This window comes from Lithobates pipiens, unplaced genomic scaffold (assembly GCF_037356315.1).
Source record: "Lithobates pipiens isolate NorthernLeopardFrog02 unplaced genomic scaffold, aLitPip1_a1.2 Scaffold_1, whole genome shotgun sequence".
Classification (NCBI taxonomy): Eukaryota; Metazoa; Chordata; class Amphibia; order Anura; family Ranidae; genus Lithobates; species Lithobates pipiens.
Window position 1 is genome coordinate 131,204,920 of NW_027507685.1, and position 23,957 is coordinate 131,228,876.

Consider the following 23,957-nt stretch of genomic DNA (forward strand, 5'->3'; position numbering starts at 1 on the left):
TTCAAAATTGCGCCCGCTCCTGGAATGGCGACAAACTTTTACCCTTAAAAATCTCCACAGGCGACATTTAAAAAAATTATACCGGTTGCATGTTTTGCGTTACAGAGGAAGGCTAGAATTATTGCTCTCAATCTACCGATCGAGGCGATCCCTCACATGTGTGGTTTGAACACTGTTTTCACGTTTCATGCATGCGTTTGCTTCTGCATGCGAGCTCCGCAGGACGGGGCAATTTACATTTTTTTTTTTTACTTTTACTTTTTTCTTTTTTTTTCTTTTTCTTTTTTTCTTTTTTTAAGTGTCACTTTTATTCCTATTTCAAGGAATGTAAACATCCCTTCTAATAGGAAAAAAGGCATGACGGGACCTCTTAAATATGATATCTGGGGTCAAAAAGATCTCACATCTCATATTTACACTAAAATTCAATAAAAATAAAAAAAATTTTGTCATTTAAAAAAATAAATAAAATTGGCCTTTTAAGAGCTTTGGGCAGAAGTGATGTTTTGACATCGCTTCCGCCCTGCAGTGTCATGGAGACGATGGGGGCCATCTTCCCCTCACTCGTCTCCAATGTCAGCCCGGGGGACAGACGCAATGGCCTCTGCAGGCGGCTCCGGTAAGCGGCGGAGGGCACCGAATCACGGCGGGAAGGGGGGGCCCTCTCCTGCCATAGATCAAGGTGATCGTGTGGCGCAGAGACCACTTTTAACTTGTACCGGACCGCCGGCCGAACATGGGGATACCAGGGTTGTGGCAACTAGCTGCTGCCGTAATGATATCCGTCCACAAAGAAGGGACATACATCGGTGTGTGGCGGTCCGGAAGTGGATATACATGGAAACCATATGCTATAGCCTGGATCATGTGGAAGAATTTTAAAGTGACGCCATTGTGAGAAAAGTATTGGTGGCTGTCATTGCTTGCCTTTTTAAAACCAATGGTTGCCTGTGTAGGGTTTCTGCCCTATGCCATTGTGTCCCTGATTGTATTTTAAAGTGATACTAAACACACACTGTTTTATTTACTTTGGAGGAGATTTACTAAAACTGGTGCACACACAATCTGGTGCATCTCTGCATAGTACCCAATCAGCTTCCAGGTTTTATAGTCAAAGCTTAATTTAGCAAGTTAGAGAAGTTAGAAGAAGCTGATTGGCTACCACGCACAGCCGCTCCAGTTTTAGTAAATCCAACCCCCCCCCCCCCAGCTTTTGGTTGGAAAACGTGACCGTGGACTTTTGCTGGCCGAATTCCCGCCAGCAGAACATTGGGAGCATGTTCTCAATTTTTTGGTCAGAAAAAGTTCAGATCGGAAATTCCAATCATCTGTACCAATTCCGACGTGCAAAATTCCTACGCATGCTTGGGAACAATTCGACACATGCTTGGAACCATTGAACTTAATTTTATCGGCTCGTCGTAGTGTTGTACGTCACTGTCGTTCTTAACAGTCGAAAGTTCAATGAACTTTTATGTGACGGTGTGTATGCAAGCCAAGCTTGAGCGGAATTCCTTTGGAAAAAACATCCAAGATTTTTCTGACGTATATTCTGCTTGTGTGTACGCGGCATTAGTACTGTTTTCCCAGTTGATATACAGCTTTCACATGACACCGCTCTCTCCCAGCCTGTCTGCAGGGAAACATAAAGAGGAGCTTCTAGTCCTCTGCTGCTGGTCATTTTAAAAAAAATAAATAAAAAAATGTAAATCAAATCTTTATTGTTTTGTCGAAATAACCTGATGTAGGCAGATATCTGCCAGTCACAGTCTGCATCACGCCCTCTTCTTCCTGTGTCTTAGAATAAGAGGGAGGTGACTCCTCCAGTTTACGTGTAATATCCTGATCCAATTGTGTTTAACTGGTTAGTGGGTATGGAGGAGGAGGGAAGGAGGAAGGGAGTGGGCTGTCATTTACCACTGTGTATACACTCACATGTGTGACTCTATAGTCACATGGCTGCTCAGACGTGATAGGGAGGAAATACTTAGCATGTGCAGAGCTGCCACCACAGCTGCAAAATCCCTAGCTGAATTGGGGACATGAACAGAAGGTGGAGATAGAGAACAGCAGAATTCAGAAAAAAAAATACCCTGCCAATAATTTCCATATTTTCATTTCATGGTAAATTAAGCCGGCCTTACGTGGATCAAAATGCAGCTGGTTCAGCAGGGACTGGACAAATTTTGATCGATGTATGGGCATGCATCCCATATCGATGTATTTTTCACATGCAATTACTGCCCACGGCTATAGCCACTAGCATTAATCATTGAGCCAGGAAGGCTCCCCCTCATCCATAGCCCACCCCCCAGCAGAACACAATAGCACTTTGGGGGATTCAAACATTTTTTTTTTCTTTCCTTCCAAAGAAAAGAAAATTAAATCATCTATGGGCTGCCTTAGCATAGTGGTCAGCACGAAGTGGCTCAGCTGCACCAGATCACATACCTAGTACGTGATCCAATGCTTCCAGGTAGGGGGGAAACATGCCCGCAACGGGCAGCTCGCTACTACTGTGATTATGCACAGCAGGAGCTGATCTATGGTTACCATGGACTTAATGTCTGCTGGAACCAGCCCATCATTGGGCAGAGAGCCAGAATGGCAATCTGCCTATATAAACAAGGCAGATTGCCATTCTGACTGGAGGGAAGGCAAGGATCCTGTGTTCCTGCAAAGCAGGGACTAAGAGCCTTGTCTTCCCCTAGTAAAAGCACCTCCCACAGTACACTAAAACACAAGCTAGGAACACAGTTAACCCTTTGTTCACCCATGATGTTTAACCCCTTCCCAGCCAGTGTCAGTACAGTAACTGCATATTTTTAGCATTGATCACTGTATTGGTGTCATTGGTCCCCCAAAAATGTCAAAAGTGTCAGTATCCGCCTCAATATATAAAAATAATATATATTCCATCGTTTGTAGATCCTATAACATTTGCCCAAACCAATCAATATATGCCTTTTTGGGATTTTTTATTTTTTTTTTAACAAAAATTTGTAGCAGAATGCGTATTGACCTAAATCTATCAAAAGTAATTTTTTTTTCTTTTGTTTTTGTGAGTTTTAAGCAGAGAGTTAAAAAATGTATATATTTTTTTTACAATGCTACAGTGAGCTATGGAATGTTCTCTTTTTGTCTTTCATAGCAAAAAATGTCCTGGTCATGAAAGGGGTAAAACCTTTCGGAGCTCAAGTGGTTAACATAAATTATTAGCAGTGGCTTGTCATATGTGATCTTTTATAATTAGGTTTTGATGGATGCAGTGAAGGTCTCATGGGTGTTACTCTGCATTCTGTTGTTTCAGGCTGAAGCTGTGGATGCATGAAAGAGTAGATGTTGATGCCGGTATCTATTGACACAAAGGGTTGGCCTTTACTGTGGCGAAACCCGGAATAGGATAGAAAACCATTCAAAAATACTTTAATTTTACATTAGGATTAATGTCTTGGTTACAGGAAGGGTAAATGTGAGGATTGTGTGGGGCTATGGTAAGGATAAGTGTGATGGTTATTGTTGGGGTTATATGGAGTGATAGTGTAAAAATTGTGGTCAGAGGGATGATTGGTGTTAGGATTATATTGAGGATTAATGTTAAGATTAGTGTTAGTGTTACAGGGAGGGATAGCGTTAAATTTTACAAGGAGGATTCCCTTTTAGAATTAGGTATTGGATTAGTGTTAGGTATGTTGACAGATCGTGTTAGGGTAGCAGAGAGGGCTACAGAAATAAGTAGTGTAAGGGCTACAGGAAGGGTTAGTGTTATTTTTACAAAACTGATATATGTTGGGGTTACAGAGAGGATTCGTGTAAGGCTACAGGGATAGCTAGGGTTAGGGTTACAGGGAGAGATTTTGCTAGGTTTAAAGTAGAGCTGCACAATTAATCGTTTAAAAATGGTGATCTCGATTCAACCCCTTTGACGATCTCTATTGCAGAGTTTGTTGATTCTTTATTTTACAAGAATTTTATTGAAAAATTGAATACAATAAGAATATGATGGCTACCGTGGACATAAAATAAAAGGAAAATCCCAACGACGGGATGTTATATATGTAGTACAGTATACAACGGTGCAAATACTTAAGAAATTTGAAGAGAAGGTAAATGCAAAAAAACACACAATCATTTGTGATATTTCCTGAAAATGCTCATACATTGTACCAAAATATGTTATAAAATAACACACACACACACATATATATATATATATATATATATATATATATATATATATATATATATATATATATATATATATATATATATATATATATATATATATATATATATATATATATATATATATATATATAAAATAATAGTTTTTTTGTGTGCATGTATAGGGTGAGTAAGAAAGAGTGCAACATAGGAGAGTACATGTATTCTTATATCCACCTCAAAAAAAAAACTTGTGGATAAAAGAAAAAAAAATAAGAAAATAATCCAGTCTGTCGGTTTTGGTTGTCCCAAATCGCGATAACCATCAGTAGTGAGTTGACTCCTTTTATAACCAGGGTCATAAAGAGGAGTATACAAAAAGATGGAAAAGAAGACCGTAAGTTGGTAGCAAAGAATAGAAAGAGAATATAAGGTAGGAAAGAGAGGAAGGAGAAAGCAGATGGGGGGGGGGGGGGGGGTGGTGCATACCGGACCTTTAGATTGATAAAAGCTGACTATTAAACCTGGATGGCTGATTATATGATAGCCAGGGTTGCCAGACTCTAAGGAATTTACTATGTGTGTCAGATGCCAGGGACGTTAGTTTCTCTTTGATCAATATGTCATTAATGCGTTTTCTAACTGCCTCAAAGCTAAGTACAGGAGTTTTTCCAAGCCCGCGCAATAGTGAGTTTGGTTGCATTAAAAAGGTGTTGCGCTAATTTGATGTTCTGGGTGGAGGAGTTCAAGGATGCGTTTGCTTAGCAGGGCTTCACATGGGTCTCTTTTCAGGTTAGAGTGGAAAATATTCCGTAAAAGAGCATAGACCCTGACCCAAAGTCTACAGACCTTTGGACATGGCCACCAAATATGGGCCATGGAACCTGTTGATGAGGAGAGTAGGAGGGGATGAATCGCGCTAGCCTGTCGGGCGTATAATAGCACCCATAAAAGACCTTATATGCATTCTCTAGAATAAGGACATTCCTTGAGATTTTTGTAAGGGATATCGTCATAGTCTGCCAGTCCTCTAGGTCCAGCTGCTTCCCTAGGTCTTTTTCCCATTGGAGGTGATATTTTCTCACCTGGGGTTTTCTGATGGAGATGATGGAGGAATAAAGTAGGGATATTACCCCCGGGGAGTGAAGGATAGCCCTGCAGATTCTCTCAAAGGGAGTCGAGGTGTAGGGGGTAGGTTGAGTCCGTATGAGTTGTTGAAGAAAATGTTTGATTTGAAGATGGCTATAGTGTTCCCAAAGAGGAATATCATGAGAAGATCTATGCATTTCAAATGTGACTATTCTTGTAGGGGTGAACAGAGAATGGACATCTGTGAATCCATTATCCGCCCACCAAGAGAATTGTCTAGGGTTTTCACTGCTAGGGGGAAATAATGGGCAGTGGGCAAGGTGCAATAATGGTAAGTAGGGCTGAAACAACTAATCGATTATGAAATTAATCGATTACTATTTTCATAATCGGTTAATCGGCCAGTAACATAATGGGGTTAAAAAAAAAAGAGCCCTTTATAGTACAAAAAAGAGCAAATAATCGCCACTGTAAATATTACTTTCACTGTTCTACAGTAAAAAAATGAACCCCTTTATAGTAGTGATTATCTGCTTTTTTTTGTACTAATAGGGCTAATTTTAGTTTTTTTAACTGCATTATGTTACTAAACTTAGTCTTAGACCTGGTTCTCATCTATGTGTTGGTGCTTTTTGCAGAAATGCACTACAGTTCGTTTACATGGTTTTCTATGGGACACGTTCACATCTAAAAGGGTCAGGGACTTTTAACGCAAAATGGTGCTTTATTGGTTCAATATACTTCAATGGAGAAGCTGCAGAAAAGCACGTAATGCGTTTCTGTAGCAATTTGTGTTTTTTAATCTGCCCAAAAAAAAAAAATGCAAATTGCAGTAAAATCACGTGAGCAAAAATCAAAACGTACAGCAAAAAGCACTGCAGAAACAGATCAAAAGCAAACTGCATAGGTGTGCACTGAGCCTTATGCTGGCCACACAGATCAATTTTTGGATGAGAATATTCAGACAAAAAAAATCTGTGTACATTCGCTGAATGAAAGAATTTTGTTTGAAATTTTCACTTGTTTTTAAAATGAATGTAATATCTGAACGAAAACCACATACATTGTCTGAAAATTTCTTTGACTAAGAAGTTTTCTATTATTTCCAAATTTTCCCGTCACTGGTGTACCGAGCCTTATGCTGGTCACACGGATCAATTTTCAGATGAGAATATTCAGATGAAAAATCTTTGTACATTCGCTAATCGGAAGAATTTTGTTTTAAATTTTCACTTGTTTTTAACATTCTGTTTTTAAAATGAATCTAATTTATGAATGAAAACCACATACATTGTCTGAAAATTTCTTTGACTAAGAAGTTTTCTATTATTTCCAAATTTTCCCGTCACTGTGGTTGAAAATGAACGTCAATTTGACCCACTTTTTTTTTTTTTTTTTAAAGGTTATTAACCAATTAATCGAAACAATAATCGGCCAACTAATCGATTATGAAAATAATCATTAGCTGCAGCCCTAATGGTAAGTGGGGAGATGATAGACCAGCTGAAAATTTTGCAGAGTCCCATAGGCATAGGGAGTGGACCATACATGGCCCAAGTCTGTTCGGACGTTTCGAAGGAGGGAGCCAGGGTACGGAAGATATAGGTATGGTGTGTGAGTCGACCAAGTCGATAGTGGCCCATAGTGGCATTTGGTGGTTGTCATGAAGGCGGGTTAATGGGGCAATGTTTGCTGCCGTATAGTACGCCTGAAGGTTGGGGACCGAAAGACCCCGATTAATCCGTCAGGCATACAATGTCCACTTGTTAATTCGACGGGTTGAGCCCCATATATATTTTAAAAGTTTGCGTTGGTGGGTTCGTAGTACATAAGAGGCTACTGGGACAGGTGGTACTCGAAAAAATAAAGTAATTTTGGGAGGTATGTCATTCGGACCGCAGAGATCCTGCCAAACCAGGATAATGGGCAGTGGGACCAAGAGGGTTTTCGAAAGAGAGGGTGATAATTCTAAAGGGGAGAGATTTACTGACATTGCTGTAGATTTGGTGGGGTTAACCCTTAAACCGGAGAGGGACGCAAACGTCTCCAGAAGGGAGAACAGGTTAGGCAGTGAGATTCTAGATGATGTCATTGTCAATAGAATATCATCGTCTGCCACTTCAATTCCTTTTATATCTGGATGCGAACGAATAGCCTCCGCCAGCGGCTCCATGGCTAGGACATAAATAAGAGTGGCGAAAGTGGGTAGCCCTGACGAGTGCCCCTGCGGATAGGAAAAATAGGGGATTAAAACCCGTAATATTTAATTTTAGCTTGACGGGCATCGTACAGTGCTGCTTTCCAACGCAAAAACGAGGCACCAAAGCCATAATAGCGGAGTACTGTCATAAGGTATAGCCAGGACAATGTGTCAAAGGTTTTGTTCACATCCAGCGACAAAAGCACTGATTCTAGGGAGCGGCTATGGTTGAGATGCTGCAGTTGTATAATTCTCCGGATGGCGTCCCCAGCCTGCCTCATCAGTACAAAACCTACTTGATCCTTTTTAATTAGTTGGGGAAGCAACAAATTAAAACTAATATTTTTGTAAGAATTTTGTAAGAATTTTTATATCAATATTAATTAGAGATCGGAAATGGGTCGGAAATTAGCCCAAGAGGTCAGGACTCGGTAACGTCACTAGGTTGGCTGTCAGTAGGTCAGAGGAGAAGTTCTGACCGTTTTTAACGGAATTATACATGGCCATCAAGGGAGCGGCTACCTCCTCTACCAGCTTTCTATACTAAAGTGCCGTGAAGCCATCCGGGCCCGGCCTCTTCCCTATTTTTAGTTCTTTAATACATTGTCGAACTTCCGACTCTTGAAGATCATGATCCATAAGGTCCATCTGGGCCTCAGATATGGTATCTCGTTCTGTATTAGGATCTTGGGCTGAATATAAGGTGGAGAGTCTATGGCAGAACTCGTCCAGTATACGGACCGGGATAATAGTAAGTATATTATGTCGGGTGCGCAAGGTAATGGGGGTTGGTTTGGTATTAAATGTACGTAATCTCTTGGCCAGCATTGCATTTGGTTTGTTAGCCTTAACGTACCAATGTTGGCGAGACCAGCGCAAGACACGTTCAGCCTGATCAGTTAGACATAGGTCTAGTTCTGTGCAAGCCTGGTCCAAGAGCTTACGATTTGCAGTTGAGGGAGTTTTCCTAAAAGCTGCAGAAATAGAGTCCAGGTGGGATTCCAATGTTGTCTGCAATTTTTGCCTTTTCCTTTTTGCGTTTTGATGCTATCTGAATAATGTGACCTCTGAGCACGGCCTTGTAGGCTTCCCATAGGGTTACTGGGGAAGAAACCGAGGTGGAATTAAGGCGGAAGTATTCAGCTGAAGCGTCTAGTAGGTTTTCTTGAATGTCTCGCAGAGACAACAGCAAGTCATTCATGATCCAGGGGGAGGATTGTGGGTTATGCATTAGGGACCGGCAGACTACTAGAAGGGGGTCATGGTCTGTCCAGGGGGCCGCTAAGATGGAAACTGATTCTATTAAAGGGAGATGTTTTCTATGCATTATGACGATCAATTCTAGAGTGTGAGTGATGCGGTTGGGAGTAATATGTATAGTCTTTGCTCGACAGATGTAATTCTCTCCAGAGATCTACCAAGTCATAAGAGTGTAGGGAATGAGAAAATGTTTTGGCTGCGGAAGAGGCGGCCACACATTCAGAGGGATATTTGTCCAATACTGGGTCTAGGGCTACATTTGAATCCCCTGCTAGCAACAGGGTCCACTTCTGGTGCGATATCAGCAGGGCGCAGATGTGTGACAAGAAGGGGTCCCAGGTTAGATTTGGGAGCATAATAGGTCAGAATGGTAACCTCTGTGTCCTGAATATTGCCTACAAGCAGAAGATATCTGCCGTCAGGGTCTGCTATCTGTTTGTCGCACCTGAAAGGGACGGATTTACGTAAAGAGATTAAGACTCCTCTCTGCTTGGTCAGGCCATTGGCTAAAAACACTTGAGGGTATTGGGAGTCAAAATATTTAGGGTATACTGCGGAAGAAAAATGTGTTTCCTGTAAGCACGCAACGTCAATATGCTGTTTTTTAAGGTACTTAAACACTTTTATCCTTTTTTCGTGCTTAATTCATGCCCTGTAGATTTAATGACAACCAGTGTAGTGTCATGATGGAGAGGCGGAAAATAGCTTACCATTGGCTCTGAATGCAACCCCTATGGACTCAGAGAAAAGGAAAAGAAAAAATAGAGAGGTATAGTAAGGAGAGACATGTAGTGAATGAAGGCAAGAAAGGTGAGCACAGTAGAGCGGAGGAAGTATTGTGAGTACAGCATCAGTGCAAATTAATGTGGACTTGTAGGTCCACCAGCAGGTCGGTGGTTGGGTAGGATCATGATCCCACAAAAGTGCCGACTCTGTGGGGGCGCAGCGGTCCACCAGGCCTACTCATATTGAAATGTTGAAAAATAAAAACACAAAACAATTATCTATGAAATAGTAACTTTTAACTCGGGTAAATATATAAATAATCCCCCTGTGGGCTCCCCAGAAAAATCTAAAGGGAGCCCGGGGGAGACCATTGTTATAAAACAGAAGTGATTCTGATGTCGGAGTCAGCCTCCATTTAAAAGATTTGGCAAAACAAACCTTATTATCCAAAGATAGACTTATATTCTCTAACTTATTAGAGACCATCCCTGAAGGCTATAGAAAATAGAGGCATACCCTGCTGCCGTCCACATGGGCACCGGGCAAGTCCCCAGTCTAAGTGTCAGCTGAAGAGGGATGGCTCCAGAACCTCAACCCGCCCCGCAGCTGCATGGGATGGACAGTCCACAACCGACAGGGCAGGTCTAAAAAAAAACAAAAAACAAAAAAAAAAAAAAAAACAACCCACGGAAAGGTTTAATGCTAGTAAGCCTATAGGGAGCTGCTCCAGGAGCACAGAGCAATGAAATTGTCATCCATAGTTCCGGTCAAATTGGGACACAATTATAGAAGAGTGTCAAAGACACGGTTCAGGCCTCTGGGAAGGTAGAAATTCTGAGTATAAGGAGATTACATTTTCATCCCGTGGGGACATCCTGGTAGCGTTGGGCTTAAAGCAAACGGAGGGCCTGTGATGATTTGCGGGAAGGCTGTGTTGGCTGGGAGCGGGCGGATGGTTCTCCTTGAGGTGGGGGGAGGTCCAGCTGAAAATCCTGAAAGTGATGTCTCAGGTCAGTTAGAGAGGATGCTTGGACTTGGTACCCCCAGTAAGAGAAAGACAGACAGCTTAAAGGGGGACCCCCACCTGTATTTTATACCTTGGGTTTGCAAAATTTGAAGGTAAGGTTTCAGGTTCCCCTTTTTTGCAATTGTAACCTGGGATAAATCCACAAATAGTTGAAGGGAGTCATTTTGAAAGGTGAAATGCGGGCGTTCCCTCGCTGCTTGCAGGAGTCTCTCTTTTTAGTGCGGTAGTAATGTAGCTTTATGATAACATCCCTAGGGAGGTCTTCCGAGGGTTTAGGAGCTAGGGACCGGTGGATGCTGTTGAATTCTAGGCGCTCCATGGAAATTTCAGGGGCCAGCTCTTGAAAAAAAAACAGTGGCTGTACCTTGTAAATCTGTTATGGCCTCAGGGATCCTGCGGATTCTCATTGTCCCTGCGGGCTCTGTTTTCAGAGTCCTCTAGTTTATCTCGCAAACCCTCTAGATCTGCATGAAGTTTTTCATGGCCCTCCAGCACTGTAGTAGTTAAGTCCATTCTCTCTTCTAGCTGGTTTGTGCGGTGGCCTAGCTCTTTAAGGCCTCGCATGAGGTCAGAGGAAAGTTTGCGTGAAGCTGCAGATATTTCATCCCTCACTATAGAATGAAACCTAGCCAGCATATCCTCTGAGACATGTTGCTCAGGGCTTACCAGATCCGAGGGAAACTGCTGCAGACTGTCCGAAGAAGACACTGGGCCTGCTGTAGAGAGCCTCGTGGAGTCGTCAGGTTCGGGAGGCTCGGGCGCCATCTTGCCTTTCCCCAAAGCAGGTTGCATCTTGTGGTGTTTGGGGGGTTTCTGCTTGCCCCTCTGCGAGCGGTACATGCCCACGGGTTCCTGCCATTGTTCGGGATGCCCAATTGTTCGTGTCTGCCAGGAGACTGTGCCCTGTTAGCCGAGTTTAAAGCGGCCGGCGCGTAGCACAGAGACTAGGCAGCCATCTCCAGCGATTGCGCGCATGCATCCCCGAGTTTGTTGATTCTTTCATATAACAAGTGGAGAGACTTATCTGCTCACTCAGCCGTCAAAAGAAAACATCCGGGCAGTCTGCCAAGTTTTTTAAATGAAACATTGCAACTAACTTCCTTCTTAGATCAAAGGGAAACAGCTGGGTGTGTAAAGAAAAAAATCCAGGCAGTCTTTTTAAACAACCTGTAAATGCAGGAAGTTTAATCACTTAAAGTGTTTGTAAACCCATTACAACCACTTTAACCTACAGGTAAGCCTAGATTAAGGTACCATAACTGGACGACCTATTGCTATTTGCCAAATCGGGGGATCTTTTGGAGAAAGATCTGAAGGAGACCGTGAGATACTTGGAGAGCCTTGGTTGGATCATAAACAGAGAAAAATCAAGCATGATCCCATCCCAAACAATAAGGTTTCTGGGGTATACCATGAATTCCATACAGGAAAGAATTTTTCTCCTAGAGGAAAAAGTAGAGTCCAAAATGCAGTAAAAAAAAAGGCCCAAACAAATTTGTCAATCTCGATCAGGGCAGCCTTGTCAGTACTAGGACTCCTCACAGCATCAATCTCTGCAGTGCAATGGGCATGTCTCCATTCAAGAGATCTCCAGCAGGCAAGTCTGAGGAATTGGTTCTACGGGGGGGGGGGGGGGGGGGTCATTTGGAGAAGTTGCACAAGATTCCCTCTCGGGTTCAGAGGAAGTTTTGGTGGTGGAGGAGCCAGTCAAAATTGGACAAGGGTCTGCTCTGGACATTCCCAGTAGAAAGGAGGTTGACAACAGATATCAGTTCTTGGGCTTCCTTCTGGAAGGGCAGATAGCCAAAGGAGCTTGGACAAACAGAGTGGCCAAGATATCCTCCAATTGGAGTGAACTAAAGTCAATTTTTCTGGGGCTGTGGGCCTTCAAGGATCAAGTGTTATGTAGGCCACTGCCGTGTCATTGTCGTACAACAAAACGGGTAGGCACGAGAAGCATAGTGTTACTGTCCTAGGCTCTTCAGATTCTGTCTTGGGCAGAGGGCAATACACCTGAAGGGTGACCTGAATCTAGCAGCAGATTTAATAAGCAGGGAAAGAGTACTAGAATCGGAGTGGAGTCTTAATACAGAGGTATTCCAGAAGCTAATAGGAAAATGGGGAGCTCCCCAGATCAACCTATTCGCATCTCAGGCCAATACAAAGGTGGCGGTTTATTTCTCCCTGAACAGGCGCAATCAAGCGAATGGCCTGGATGCACTAGCTCAGCCGTGAACCTTCTGCTTGTGCTACGCCTTTCCCCCTTTTCAGATGATCCTGTTGGTACACAAGAAATTGCAAAAGGAGGCTACAAGCATTATCTTAGTGGCTCAGTTTTGGCCCAAGAGGGCATGGTTTTCAACCTTGCAGAAGATGGCAGTGGAACTCCATTGGTTCCTTCCATTTCGAAAACACCTTCTAACTCAGGGGCCCATTCAACATCCCATTGTTGAGCATCTCAGATTGACAGCTTGGTTACTGAGGAGCAAATCCTAAAGAGAAAGGGCTGGTCCAACAAATTAGTCTCAACCCTACTAAATAGCAGGAAAAAGGTCACTAGGGCCAATATTTCAATTCCTGGTGTACAACTGAAGTTATTTCTGTTCTAGAATTTCTTCATGAGGGAATGGAGACCGCTTTTTTTTGGTGGCCGCTTTTTATTTATTTATATATATATTTTTTTAAGGCATTGGCCAGAGCTAGTCCAGTACCATTTAAATCTTTCCCCAAGTGGTATTTATCGGTGGTATTGCAGGGTTTGATGGAAAAAACCCTTTGAACCTCCGGAGGAAGCAACAATTACATTTTGGTCGCTAAAATTAGCATTATTAGTGGCGGTTGCATCATCTAGGAGGGTGAGGGAACTGCAAGCCCTGTCTATAATTGAACCATTTTTTTTTTTTCTCTCTTTCCAGATTGGATAGTGCTAAGAACTGACACTGGTTTTCTACCAAAGGTTTCAGTAGTATTTTACAGGTCGCAGGAAATAGTTCTTCCAACCTTTTGCCCAACACCATTGGGCACTAAGGAAAAATCTTTTCATAGCCAGGATGTAAGAAGATGTCACAAGAGAATTCATAAGTAGGGCTGAAACAACTAATCGATTAATCGATTATGAAATTAATCGATTACTATTTTCATAATCGATTAGTCGGCCAGTAACATAATGGGTTAAAAAAAACTAAAATGAGCCCTTTATAGTACAAAAAGAGCAAATAATCACTACTGTAAATATTACTATCACTGTTCTACAGTAAATGAATCCCTTGTGAGTATCTGCTTTTTCTACTATAAAGGGCTAATTTTTGTTTTTTTAACCCCATTATGTTACTAAACGTGTTAGATCTGGTTCACATCTATATGTTTATTGGTGCTTTTTGCAGAAATGCGCTACAGTTCATTTACATGGTTTCCTATAGGACACGTTCACATCTGAAAGGGTCAGGGACTTTTAACGCAAAATTGTGCTTTATTGGTTCAATATACTTCAACGGAGAAGCTGTAGAAAAGCATGTAATGCATTTTTGCAGCAATTTGTGTTTTTTAATCTGCCCCAAAAAGATGCAAAAATGCAAATTGCAGTAAAATCACGTGCGCATAAATCAAAACGCACAGCAAAAGGCACTGCAGAAACAGATCAAAAGCAAACTGCATAGGTGTGCACTGAGCCTTATGCTGGCCACACAGATCAATTTTTGGATGAGAATATTCAGACAAAAAAATCTGTGTACATTCGCTGAATGAAAGAATTTTGTTTGAAATTTTCACTTGTTTTTAAAATGAATGTAATATCTGAACAAAAAACCACATACATTGTCTGAAAATTCCTTTGACTAAGAAGTTTTCTATTATTTCTAAATTTTCCCGTCACTGTGGTTGAAAATGAACGTCAATTTGACCCACTTTTTTTTTTTAATTTTTTTTTATAAGGTTATTAACCGATTAATCGAAACAATAATCAGCCAACTAATCAATTATGAAAATAATCGTTAGTTGCAACCCTATTCATAAGATCAAATTCTTTGTTCGTATTGTTCTAAGGTCTGTGTAAAGGGTACAGTGCCTCTAAGAACACCATAAGATAGCTGCGAATGGCCATCAATGAAGCCTATAATGCTTCAGTGGTAGATCCTCCCGCAGGGGTAGTGGCCCATTCAACCCTGGCAGTGCCAACTTCCTGGGCGGAACGAGTGGAGGCTTCACCAGGGACGAATCTACAAGAGGGCTAAGTGGACGAGTTTTTCCACCTTTACCCACCACTGCAGGTTGGACTTGCTCTCAGCATCAGAGCAATTGTTCCGCAGGAAAGTCCTGTAGGCGGTGGTCCCACCCTAGAGTAAGTACTCTCTTATCATCTCCAGGTGCTGTCCTGAAAGATGAGGTGAGAAAACCATTTTACTGGTAACGGTATTTCTACATGTCTTTCAGGACAGCACCGATGACCCACCCTAATTGTGATATAAAATGTGGCGTTATTGCCATGTTCTGCTTATCTAATTTCAGTATGGCTGGAGGTACTTCTATAAACAACTGAGGCCATGATGGAAGTGACCAGTCTTTAAAGAAACTGACTGCAGGCTTTCCTGGGAAAGTTAGTGGAGCTACGCTCACTCCAGGTGCTGTCCTGAAAGACTTATAGAAATGCTGTTACCTGTAAGTCTAACTAAGGTGTCTTGTGTGTTTTTGTTTTTTAAACACCCTGTTTGCATGAGGCCTAATGCTCAGTGTCAGGCTGGCCATACGTTATACAATTTTCTGTACAATTTTTTAATTTTCCTTAATTTACCTTTTAACTATGTAGTGCAAGGGCCTGCCTAATTGGATACAATTGAAAATGTTTAGTTTTGACCTCCATATTTATATATGGTTTTTAGTAAATCTAAAGGAAAATTGTACAAGGAAATTGAACATGTATGGCCAGCCTTAGGTCTACCTGCCCTCAGACACCAGGATTTTCCAACCTGTACCTCTGACAAGCAAATATGACAGACCTGGGTTTAAAGTGGAGCTCTAGCCTGAGCTTTTTTGTATAGGATGAGGAAGGGTTAGTGCCTCTCTTTTTATTGTGGTTTCGGCTTGCATTGGGGAAAGCTGTCACTGGACACTGGACAAGAATGAAGGGGGGGGGGGGGGGGGGGACACAATAAAACCATACCGACTTTATCCATTTTATATTCTGCTCTAGGAAAATCTACAATTTTACGATGTAGAAGCATCTTCACCAGTTCTGTTATGTGCAAGCTGGGCTGTCAACCGGGTGATGCATTGAGCGGGGTACGCACAGACACTAGGGGGTTGAATTACTAAAGGCAAATCGACTGTATGCTTTAAAAGTGAAGTTGCTCCAGAGCTTGGTAAATGAGGGGAGCTCTGCTGACTTCCATCATCCAATCATGTGCAAGCAAAATGCTGGTTCTTATGTTCCTTGCCTGTGATAGGGTATTCTTTGCAAAGATTCCCCTCATGATTAATTTCACGTTTATCCATATGTTATTAAAATTATTTGCTTTAACCACTTCCCGCCCACCGGCTGTTAAATGACGGCTGAGCGGCGCGGCTCTCGTTCTGGGATGACGTCATATGACGGCCTTCCAGAATGACCGCTCTCGCTCACCCGTGGGGGCATGCATTGTGCCGATCGGTGTGGTGTGTCAGTCAGACGCTACTCTGAGAGAGGCTCTTTACCACATGATCAGCTGTGTCCAATCACGGCTGATCATGATGTAAACAGGAAGAGCCGTTGATCGCCTTTTTCTCACTTACGTCTGACAGACGCGAGTAGAGGAGAGCCGATCGGCTGCTCTCCTGACGGTGGGGGGGTCTGTGCTGATTGTGCAACCCCACCTCAGACCTAGGACCACCAGCGATTGCCACCACACTGGACCACCAGGGAAATGCCAGTCAGTGGCCAGGCAGCTGCCAATCAGTGTTCATCCCCAATGCCATCTATCAGGGTCCAGCAGTGCCGCCTATCAGTGCCACCCATAACTATCCATCAGTGCCACCCATGAGTACCCATCGGTGCTGCCTTATCAGTGCCCATCAGTGAAGAAGAAAACATACTTATTTACAAAATTTTATAACGGAGACAAAAGAAAAACTTATTTTTTTATTTTTTTTTAAGCAAAAAAAAATTAATAACACAGAGGTGATCAAATACCACCAAAAGAAATCTCTATTTGTGGGGAATAAAAATGATAAAAATTCTGTTTGGGTACAGTGTAGCATGACCACACAATTTGTCATTTAAACAGCGACAGCAATAAGTGCCTGGTATTGAAGTAGTTAAAGATCTTGTAGCGTTTAGAATAAAACAGATGTTCGCCTTGTTGTCTTGCCTGTCTACAGGGGCCATAAACCTCCATGTGAACTGCACCCTTTGGGTAGGTCCTTTTGTCTGTGAAAAGTCATAAACTAAATCAAATAACATACCTGTCTAATTGTAATATAGTTACAACATCTTTTATTTATTTATTTTTATATATTTTTTTTCTTCCTCATGGCCTTTTGGTACTATCTTGTATGACATCTGTATTTACAAGATACTTATGTTTTATTGCTGGTTTGTTTTTCAGAACTTGAACCTGCTTCACAGAAGGATTCTGGGAATTTTTGTGCGTCACAGAAATAGAGGTACGGTGATATCTGTATATTCAGCTGCTAGAGTTATCCACAGTATGTGAAGATTTGTGCTTAGGGCTTGCTAATACCAGCCCACATGCTTATATAGGGGCGGGCTCATGTCTGTTGTATAGGGGCGGTGCTTTTGCATTGTTACATCAAAAGACTTTGTTTACCTTTTTTTTTAAATCTATGTCCACATTTTTACATACACACAGCAACCCACCCACTGTGTTGGTTGTGGCATGAACAGGATACCCAAGCACAAAGCTGACTGTTTGCTATGGTTAACAGCAGAAATGTACTATTCCTGTAAACACACGAAAGCGGTCAGTAACTGTTAATATTGAGGAAACCTTGTAGCTGTATTGAAAGTGGTTGTAAACCTGTACATATACCCAGTGAAGTAACTGGCCTCAGGTGATACACAGGTGTGAAACAAATCCTCCTACATTATTTGTACCTGGTTAATATGCCGTTTTCCCTTCTCTACATGCATTCAAGGTCCAGAATTTACAAAGCTTGTCTGAGTTGTCAAAAAAGGTGTTGAAGGGGTGAAATTACACTCTGCAGAGCTCAGTGAGGAGAGCTCTGACAGCTGATTGGAGGATGTGGACTCACCCACCCCCCCCCCCCTCCCCAGCTGCCTTCCCTGTTACCTTTTTTTTTCTTGGTGTCAGGAAAACAAGTTTAGAAGTGATTCATGCTGATAGCAGAGACATGAAACAGCAGACACAAATTACACTTCCTGTTCTTGAGACAAGTACACACTAATCTAATAAAGGGTCTGGAGGATATTAGTTATTAGGAAAGGTTGCAAGCACTGAACGTATTCTTTCTGGAGAAGAGACGCTTGAGGGGATATGATTTCAGTATACAAATACCACACTGTTGACCCCACAATAGGGATAAAACTTTTCCGCTAAAGGAAATTTAATAAGACACGTGGCCATTCACTAAAATTGGGATTAAATCGGGTTAACCTTAAACTGCGTAGAGGGTTCTTTAACCCCAAGATCGGTTAGGATGTGGAATTCTCTTCCACAGGTGGTGGTCTCAGCGGGGAGCATCAATAATTTAAAAAAACTATTAGATAAGCACCTGAACGACCACAACATACAGGGGTACAATGTAAAACTGACATATAATCATACACATACGTTGGACTTGTGTCTTTTTTCAACCTCGCCTACTATGTAACTATAGAGGGGGACCATTAACACATTCTCCCTTTTTTTTTTTTTTTTTTCTCTCCACTTTCCCTTGCTGAGCTCAGATGATGATACTTTGGGTATGGGGAGCATGCAACTCCTTCCCACATATGTGACAGCATTAGTGATTTGCTCCTCGGGCCTGCACTATCACATGGGGCAGGGAGAAAGTCATGACTTGAGGCTTACACAGGTCTAACGTTCCCTCGCACCAGGTAGCCATATGGTGTGTGTGAGAGCAGAGGTAAGGCAAGTATGTAGAGCTAGTGAGGTTAGCTTTAAAATTAAAGGGTATATACTACAAATGTCCAGCTTTAATCTGTTTTATATTTACCAGTACAGTCATTGTAGATTTAGGTTTGGTTCACAACACTGTGTTGCAATTTTGACTTGATTTTCAGTGCGATTATGTAGTGTGACATTGGTTGCGTTTTGGACATGTGGTTTGCATATTGTATGGGGCCAAATCACAAGTGGCAGAGGACCCTTTCTAAAAGTCCCATCATAGCTGAGCTGCATTGATATTGGAAGCAATGTTATTTCCATTGTTATGTGATTCAGATTGACCCAAGTTGCATCTGAAATCGCATAAAGATCAGGCCTTAGCAGGATTTTATAAAATGCCAAGCGATAGTAGTTTTTAAAGGCGACCAAAATGAGGATTAATCCAACTGGCCTGCATTGTGCAGCTTGCCACACAAAACTGAGATCCCCAGAAGAGGGCTTTCACCTAAGTTGAAAAATCCAAGTGTATTAGGTCAAGGAGAGGGCACAATTAAGTTCAGTGTCTTTATTTTAACAAGCAGGGTAACTGGTGACTAATGTGTTTTGGGGGCCACACAATTCCCCTTCATCAGGGCTGGAGAAAAAGTTTAAAATAACACACATAAAAATTTAATATGGCTTAACTATATAAAATAAAAGGAAGCCACATTTCAGACTAAAAACCACTGTCTATGTGTATAGACAGTTCATGGTCATTCAAAGATGCCGCTGGCTTCCCAGTGAGACACAAGATAAGAAGAGACTGAAAAATCTCAAAAATCACCATGTAACAAAAAGTAACAAAAAATACATTAGCTGGCGTGTGGCTGGATATGATCTGGCCAAAACAATATAAATGTTTTTACTTCTAGAAATGTAGTTGGTTGCAGTGAGGCAAGCAGACTCCTACAAAATTTGCTGTTACAAAAAAAAAATAAATAAATCGCGTGACATAAAAGTAAGCCTGTTCAATGAAAGGAATATATTTCTATTGAAAGCATGAAGGAGGTGATGATCTGTATAATGAAAAACCATGGTGGATGAAGCAGACGTACCTGGCAGAATGGTAAATTAAAGTGGTAGTAAACCCGCAGATTATTATTATTTTTTTTTTTTTTTAAACCTGTAAGGCAAAAGGCATAATGAGCTAGTATGCACTGCATGCTAGCTCATTATGAAATACCTTAGAATGAGGCGTCGGCAGGTGATCTCGGTCCACGACGAGGGAGCTGACATTTTCCTTCTGCGTGTCTTCCAGGTATATTGCGGCTCCGGCCACTCAGTGCGTGGGAGACTTCTTTCCGGCAAGGTCCGGCGTCAGCCGGGAAATTCAGAGCACATGAACGGGTTTAGGAGATATTCCTTTTACCTACAGGTAACCCTTATTATAGGCTTACCTGTAGGTCAAAGTAAAAAAAGATGGGTATACAACCATGTTAATTCCAAAGGTATTCCTAAGCAGAATGATCTGAAAAGGACTATAGGGAGAGTGAGAGATGAGTATACATCAGTGAATACTTTGTAGAGCCACCTTTTGCGGGTATCGCAGCTCCAAGTCGCTTTGGATAAGTCGCTATAAACTTGCCACATCTTACCACTGGGATTTTTGCCCATTCCTCCTTGCAAAACCGATCCAGCTCTTTTCTATTGGATTGATGTCTGGGCTTTGACTAGGCCGTTCCAACACATTTACGTGTTTCCCCTTAAACCACTCAAGTGTTGCTTTAGCAGTGTGTTTGGGGTGATGGTCCTGCTGGAAGGTGGTCCTCCGTCCTAGCCTCAAATCACACATAGAGTGGTACAGGTTTTGCTTAAGAATATCCCTGTTTTTAGCATCGTCCATCTTTCCCTCATCTCTGACCAGTTTCCCAGTCCCGACTGCTGAAAAACATCCCCACAGCATGATGCTGCCACCGCCATGTTTCGCTGTGGGGATGGTGTTCTTTGGGTGATGTGATGTGTTTTGGTTTGCACCAGACATAGCGCGTTTTCTTTGGCCAACAAAAATCAATTTTAGTCTCATCAGACCAGAGCACCTTCCTCCATACATTTTGGGAGTCTCCCACATGCCTTTTCACAAACTCAAAACATGCCATTTTTGTTTTTTGCTGAAAGTAATCTTACAGATACTCCAGTCTCTACTGTGGAACTTTGCAGCTCCTCCAGGGTTACCTTAGATCTCTGTGCGGCCTCTATGATTAATGCTCTCCTTGACTTGTTCATGAGTTTTGGTGTGCTGCCATCTGTTGGCAGGTTTGCTGTTGGGCCATGTTCTTTCCATTTGGTTATGATAGATTTGATGGTGTTCCTAGGGATCATCATAGTTTTGAATTAAAATATATATATGTGTGTGTGTGTGTATGTATGTGTGTATGTGTGTGTGTGTGTGTGTGTGTGTGTGTGTATGTATGTGTGTGTGTGTGTGTGTATGTATTTATGCGTAATATTTTTATTTTATTTTTTTATACCCTAACTTGTACTTCTCAACAATATTGTCCCTTACTTGTTGTTTGGAGAGTTCCTTGGTCTTTATGGCAGTGTTTGGTTAGTGGTGCCTCTTGCTTAGGTGTTTCAGCCTCTGGGGCCCTTCAAAAAGGTGTGTATATGTAATGACAGATCGTGTGACACTTAGATTGCACACAGGTAGACATCATTTTGCTAATTATGTGACTTTTGAAGGTAATTGGTTGCACCAGAGCTTTTTATGGGCTTCATAACAAAGGGGGGTGAATACATATGCACATGCCAATTATCAGTTTTTGATTTCTGAAAAATAGTTTTATGTATTTATTTTTCTAATTTTACTTCACCCACTTAGACTATTGTGTTCTGATTCATCACATATAATTCAGATAAAAAAAACATTCAACTAAAGGCTGTTCTGTAACAAAATAGGTAAAAAGCCAAGAAGATATATACTTTTGCAAGGCACTGTATGTGGTATGTGATCAGGACAGGTCTAATCATTGGAGGAGCGCAGTTTTAGTTCCCAGCATAGCTAGAGAACTGACTACAGTGTCTTCTCCTGCTTGGTGTGGTCAGCTTTTAACAGGAAAGCAGAGGGTCGAGCATGAACACCTTGGATTTCACATAAAGGAAGCAATACAAAGATATCAGGATACTTTTTCATACATGGTACAGCAGGCACATATCAGGAATATGAAATGTTGGGTTTACGTATTCTTTAGCATGAGAACAAAGGCAGGCGGCTGATCCTTACCTGCACACTGGCTCCTGAGGTGGGCCAAATCTGAGTGGTGTGTAAGAATTAGCACATGCTGCTGGTTGGGGTCAGTCCCCCTGTACAGCTCGGGTCACATGCGCTATTAGGAAGTCATTTGCTTGTGTAGGACCTTGCAGAGTGCATGAGTCCTGCCCTTCTGGAAATGGAGTGCTGAAGAACTTGACAAAAGGTAAAAGAAAAACAGGATTCCAGTAAGAGCCCATTCACACCATATGCAGTGCTTTTCTTTTCTATATCAATAACGGATGGAAAGTAGGTTATATGGGTTCCAATGGCATTATTCTTACCAGTGCAGTGCATTCCAGTTCAGTTATTTTCAGTTCCAGAAAAAAGTACACCATGCTGCTTTTTTTCCTGCACAGAACTGGAATGCAGTAAAAGGCAGCAAAAGAGATCGTTAAAAAATGTGCATACAGAAACGCATCCAGAATGGATCTGGAGGATGTTTTTGTGGTGTGAACAGGCACTTAATGTAAGTTAAATTGATGGTTGTAAATGCAAAATAGCTCTGTTCATAAGTGCCACTTCACATCCTTGGTATGCATTACTGCAGGCACATTAACGCACATTGCATTAAGGCAGAACGTTCATTTTGGATGGGTTGCAGTGCACCTTAACGCACTTAAAATCTTACGTGACTTTTAACCACTTAACGACCGCCGCATGCCATTGTACGTCGTCACAATGGCATGTACAGGCACAAGCATGTACATGTACGTGCTTGCCTTCCAGCGGATGGGGGGTCCGATCGGACCCCCTCCCGCTGGATGCGGCGGTCCGTTTCGCTTCAGGAGCGATCCGGGATGAGGGGATGGCCGTTGGTTTCTGGCCATCCCCTCTCGATCGCTCCTGACGAATGAGAAGCTTCCTCCCACTGTGTATTGTATACACAGGCAGGGAGGAAGTGATGTCATTCTCCTCGGGGCGGTCTTTTTGACCGGACTACGAGGAGAAGACTAAAAGTAAGTGTGCACCAACACTACACTGACATGTAGGCACACACAGGCACACAACCCCCCCCAGTCGCAGTGTCACTGATTGCAGTGATCATTTATTTTCTGATCACTGCATTCAGTGTCAGTTGTAAAAGTAAAAAGTGTCAGGGCAGTTAGTGTTAGGTCCAGGGTAGCCCCCTACCACCCCCCAATAAAGGTTTAACCCCCTGATTGCCCCTAGAGTTAACCCTTTCACCCCCTTTTTGCCAGTGTCACTAAGCGATCGTTTTTCTGATCGCTGCATTAGTGTCGCTAGGTAGCTAGTTATTTTTTTTTAGGTTCACCGCCAGGTTTTTATAGCACTAGGTACCCCCATATACTACCCAATAATGGTTTTAACCCCCTGATTGCCCCTAGTTAACCCTTTCACCCCCTTTTGCCAGTGTCACTAAGCGATCATTTTTCTGATCGCTGCATTAGTGTCGCTAGGTAGCTAGTTATTTTTTTTTTAGGTTCACCGCCAGGTTTTTATAGCGCTAGGTACCCCCATATACTACCCAATAATGGTTTTAACCCCCTGATTGCCCCTAGTTAACCCTTTCACCAGCGATCACAGTATAAGTGTGACTGGTGACGCTGGTTAGCCAGTTAGTTATTTATGTTCCCTGTCAGGTTTTTATATAGCGCCAGGGACCCCCATATTACTACCTAATAAAAATTTGAACCCCCTGATTGCCCCTAGTTAACCCTTTCACCAGTGATCACCGTATAAGTGTTACGGGTGTCTCTGGTTAGTTTGCTTTTTATAGCATCAGGGCACCCACCATTTATTACCCAATAAAGGTTTAACCCCCTGATCACCCGGCGGTGATTAGGTTTTAGGGTCAGGGTCTGCGTCGCCCCAGGAAGCGCTAGGTTAGTGCCAGTACTGCTAACACCCACACGCAAAGCATAAACCTCCCGTAGTGGTATAGAATCTGAACAGATCAATATCTGATCTGATCAGATCTATACTAGCGTCCCCAACAGTTTAGGGTTCCAAAAAAACGCATTGTTAGCGGGATCAGCCCAGATACCTGCTGGCACCTGCGTTTTGCCCCTCCGCCCAGCCCACCCAAGTGCAGTATCGATCGATCACTGTCACTTACAAAACACTAAACACATAACTACAGCAATTGCAGAGTCAGGCCTGATCCCTGCGATCGCTAACAGTTTT

The 23,957-nt window shown here is 42.3% G+C and overlaps 1 protein-coding gene across 4 annotated transcripts in view; it reads left to right on the forward strand.

Annotated features, from left to right (window-relative positions):
• Positions 1–23,957, forward strand: part of EXD3 (exonuclease 3'-5' domain containing 3) — a 517,417-nt gene that overhangs the window by 6,751 nt on the left and 486,709 nt on the right. For all 4 annotated transcript variants that reach the window (XM_077476832.1, XM_077476824.1, XM_077476841.1 and 1 more), the window contains exon 2: positions 17,042–17,099. The gene's annotated coding sequence lies outside the window, so the exon portion shown is untranslated. The remainder of the gene's footprint in view (positions 1–17,041; positions 17,100–23,957) is intronic.